The sequence below is a fragment of the Urtica dioica genome, chromosome 3 (genome assembly GCF_054948205.1).
Source record: "Urtica dioica subsp. dioica isolate 48M chromosome 3, U.dioica_male_clone48M_v1_H2, whole genome shotgun sequence".
Lineage (NCBI taxonomy): Eukaryota > Viridiplantae > Streptophyta > Magnoliopsida > Rosales > Urticaceae > Urtica > Urtica dioica.
The window spans coordinates 5,222,120-5,226,378 of NC_142758.1; the positions used below are offsets into that span (position 1 = coordinate 5,222,120).

The 4,259-nt window shown below is 44.4% G+C and overlaps 1 long non-coding RNA gene across 1 annotated transcript; it reads left to right on the forward strand.

Annotated features, from left to right (window-relative positions):
- The first annotated feature begins 495 nt into the window (after positions 1 to 495).
- On the forward strand, positions 496 to 3,216 carry LOC149402206 (uncharacterized). Its single transcript, XR_016296199.1, has 4 exons — positions 496 to 937; positions 1,566 to 1,679; positions 2,045 to 2,139; positions 3,117 to 3,216. It is a non-coding gene; the product is annotated as an uncharacterized LOC149402206 (long non-coding RNA).
- Positions 3,217 to 4,259: the final 1,043 nt, after the last annotated feature.

Sequence of the window (4,259 nt, forward strand, 5' to 3'; positions counted from 1 at the left end):
TGAATAAAATGGACGAGTTTTAATTCAAATTCTTGTTGCATATGAGACGTCCTTAAATTTTAAAGATCTTGGAATATGATAATATTTAAGGTCGATGAAATTTCGGAATGAGAATATTCGAGTAATCCAATATTATTATTCGAAACATACTCGGAGATTTAAAAAAATCTCAAGAGTAAAGAATGAATTCCGAAATCCCTTAAATATATTCAAAATAACGAGAAATAATAATAATTTTCTCGGTTATTTTTCAAGATTATTTTTAATTAATTAAGGACAGGATTGTGAGAGTTTATTTTGAAAGGACTTATATGCAATATTTTGAAGGACGAAAGTGAAAGAAAAAGAGAAGCTGGGGTTGATTTGAGAGAGTTGTGGCAGGAGGGGATTGGTCCACGTATGCACGCGTGGCACGACGAGGAGCTGACACCTAGCCTCTCTTTCTGCCACCTCATCCTCTTTTCTTCTTCTTTCTTTCCTTCGCTCATTTCTCTTTCTCTTCTCTATCTTCATCTTCTTCCTCACTTTTTTCTCTCTCTCGGCCGAAACCCACACGAGGAAACCAGAAAAAAAAAAAGAAGAGAAAAACTCTCGGCCTCCGTTCGATCGCCACCAACCCGTGATCGCCGCCACCACCCTCGTTCTTCATCTTCTTCTTTCTTCCTCTCCTTCGCGCGCCATCACCCAGCACCGAGCTCCACCGCGCGCTCCGGCCCGAGGAAGAACAGCACCGCCGAGCCCCGACGTCGCCACCGCCACCTCTCACTCGCCTTCCTCTCTCTTCCTCTCCTTCGCGCGTCACCGACCGCTGAGCCACCGCGCGCGCGTAGACCGAGCGACACACCGCCGCCGCGAGCTCGCCGTGACCGCCGCCGAGGAAGTAGACGCCGGGAACACACAATCGAGCGACGAGGACACCGAATTCGTGAGAATCTCGGTAAGAACGAGCTAAACCAAATTGATTTCTTTTTCTGAGAAATTAGGGTTTGAGATTCCAAATTGGGGATTTTCGAATCCGAGTTGATTTCGGTTAAATTGATTGGTTTTAATTGTTCATTAGACTCGATTAATGATGTTTGTGACTTGAATTTGAAGATTGGTTTCGGATTTCTTGTTTTGGACTCAATTTATCCGAAAATGATGAACTAGGGTTTGAATTGGGGGTTTTTGATTTCGGGTTCGATTTCAGTGCAATTGCTCGGTTTGTTATGTTGTCTGAGCTTGATTATACCTGTGTTTGAGGCTGTGATGATGATGATATTGAGATGTTGAATTGTTTGGTTGAGTATGTTGTTTGGCCGTGTGGTTTTCTTGGCCGTGGGTTGTGATGATATTGTCTTTGAGTGCTAGTTGGCCGTGTGACTTGTTTTGGTTTTTTTGGTTGGTCTGTTTTGTGGATGATATCTCTGAGCCTCGGTTTGATATGTTGGGATCGTTGTTGTGTTAGGACGGTTCCGGTTAATTGGATTTGTGTTGAGTTCGTTTGATTGGATTATGGGTTCGGGTTTTGAGTTATGTGATATCGGGATTTGGTTTTAAGATGTTAACTCGTCGTTGGGTTCCAGGTTTGATTTACAGACGTTGACGGACGGACGGGAACCAGACGAGTCGAGAGCGTTGAGATTAGCCTCTGAAGATCTCAAGTTGATAGAGTTATCGAAATAAAGCTCGATTAACTCGTGAGTTTTAAATCGCTTACAGCGTTTAAATACTCTTATATATGTACTTTCAGTATTTAAATAAATAATTTAGAATTATTTATTTAATAATGTTTATGAATTTAATTTAATTATTCATTTGGAATTCTCGGTTATTTTTAATTTCGGATTATTTGATTTATTTAAGACTCGTGATTACTCGTTGAACGTTATCTCGTATCACTCTCGATATGGGATACGCGAGTCTTGAATAAACCTCCGAAAAACCGGGGAATAATAAATTAAATTCTCGAATTCCGAACCGACTCTAATCCCGACAACGAACCCTATTATCTTTAAGTAAACTCGAATCCAATAACTAATGGATGTTCAACTCCGGATGCTAGTTCTTCCGACGTTTCGACAAGCGCCAGGTGCCTCAAGGAACGTGTGAAGCAAGACGTCTTCAGGACTTGTCAAGCGTTCTATCGAACAATTCCGGGTAAGTGTGGAGACATAAGTCAACTACTTACCAAGGGTATAATCCTGTTTGTTTGTGCATATGCTTGCTAGTAAACAAGAGTAGGTAAAAGCCTAAAAATGAATAAACTCGAAAGTTAAGGCTTCGGCCACTCTTGCTTGAAAACTTAGCTCGGGTTCGCCCGTTAGGTTCAAACGCTAACTTGAACCAGCCTTGCTTGCTTTGTGTGTGGTTAGACTTCTCTTCTAACTCTAAGAAGTAGGTTAGAATCGAGAGGACGGAAGAGCGATAGACTCTCAAATTCAATCGAGAGTAGAGAGTTCGAAAGTCACATTTCGAGCTTTCAACTTAAAACACTAAACGAGCTTCAAAGGGAAACAATAATTTCTTTCGGGGTTTATCCCGTCACGCTCTTCCGTATATAAGTTTAACGTGTACGCTGCTAGCTGCAGTGTACCCAAACTTTAAACTCGTGTCGGTGGTACTCACAAGTCCCTGACTTGTGTTTGGCGGGCCATGTCGGTCCGTGCGCCGAGTACTCGAAGCAATGGGTGAAGGTCGCGCATCGCGAGCTCATTGCTTGCTGGAAGACTCACCGGAAGCTGCCTTGAGCACACCGGGGCGTAGTGGGTGATGGTCGCGGTTCGCGAGCTCACTATGCCAGAGACCAGTGGCGCTGACGTCATGATGAAGGAAGTACCACTAGTGGATCCCAGACATGTGTTAAAACTTAGATCAGTTGACGACTGCTGCTCGAAGTTGAAAACTGGTCTCTAGTCGGACCAGAGGTTATAGCAGTGTGGAGTGTATAACCTTGCGGGACGGCTAGTATTCTAGGATGCGCGCTCATTAGTCACTTTTAGGTGATAGCTGCATCCTGCATTCTTGTTTGCTTGTTCGCACGTCATATGCTTTGCATTAGCTGCTTTTCTTTCATAAGCTAGACTCCCGCTTGCTGAGTCTTTCGACTCATAGTTTTATGTCCCTTGGTAATGTAGATAAGGGCAAGGCGGCAATGTAGACGACCGAAAAGGAAACTGAGACGGAACGCGTATCTCTTGACCTACGGGCTATGGGTTCTGGCTCGGGAAGTAGACCTCTATATGTATAATGTTTTGAATAATATCGACTCTTCTTTAAATAATATCCCGTGTATATATGTAAAGTCGGGAGCTTTTATGTACATATGTATGTATGTATAAGGGTCGATATACGACTTCTAGTTTTAAAGAAAAACGAAAAATTTCCCGAGATTTCCGATAACCACTTTTGTTGTAAACGTTTCCGCACTTTTAATAATATCGTATTTCGTATATTATATGTCTTGTAAATTATGTATTTACTTTAAATGTTTTGTTTACATTATATTATTCATATATGATATGCTCCCGCTACGTGATGTTGGTTCCGTCGAGTCGCGGCTTGCGGGCGAGGTGACGACGCTCGCGGGTCGTGACAGATTTTGTGGTATCAGAGCCCAGGTTTAGCCGTTTCTGTAGACCTGAGATACATGTTCTGGTTATGGAAAAGTGTTGGAACTTGTGCTGACCGTTGGCCTGTCGTTTTGGCAGGTGGAATGGCTCAAGTGACGATACTATCCTACCCGGAGGCTCTCGCATCTGTTCCTCCTACCGCTCCGACTTTCAGCGGGGTGAGGGGTACACTTACGTGGGTGAGATGGATTGGTACTACCATCGAGTGGATGGACGCCCTTGCTATCCCTGAGATGTTCCGTACTAGTATTGCCACGACGCTCTTGCAGGGACCAGCCTGGACTCGCTGGACCCGGCATGTAGCGCTGGGTAGTCTGTATCGATCATGGGACATGTTCCAGGCCATTATGGGGGCCACTTTTTCAGCCCAGGGGCGCACGGATGAGTGGAACGAGTTCGCTCATGGTTTCTTTCAGCTCGACTTCGAGTCGATCGCTCAGTACGAGGATCGATTTGAGGAGGAGATCGTGACATCTTGCCCCTTTGCTTTGGAGGACCGCCGACAGCAGTTTATCTTTCACCAGGGGTTACGGCCCGAGTACAGGTATCCGATGCTGTTGTGTTGCTGCCCGTCCATGGGAGTTCTCCGAGCGCGTTTGGCGTTTATGATTCAGTCCCAGGTAGGATGTTGGATTCCTCCAGGTTACG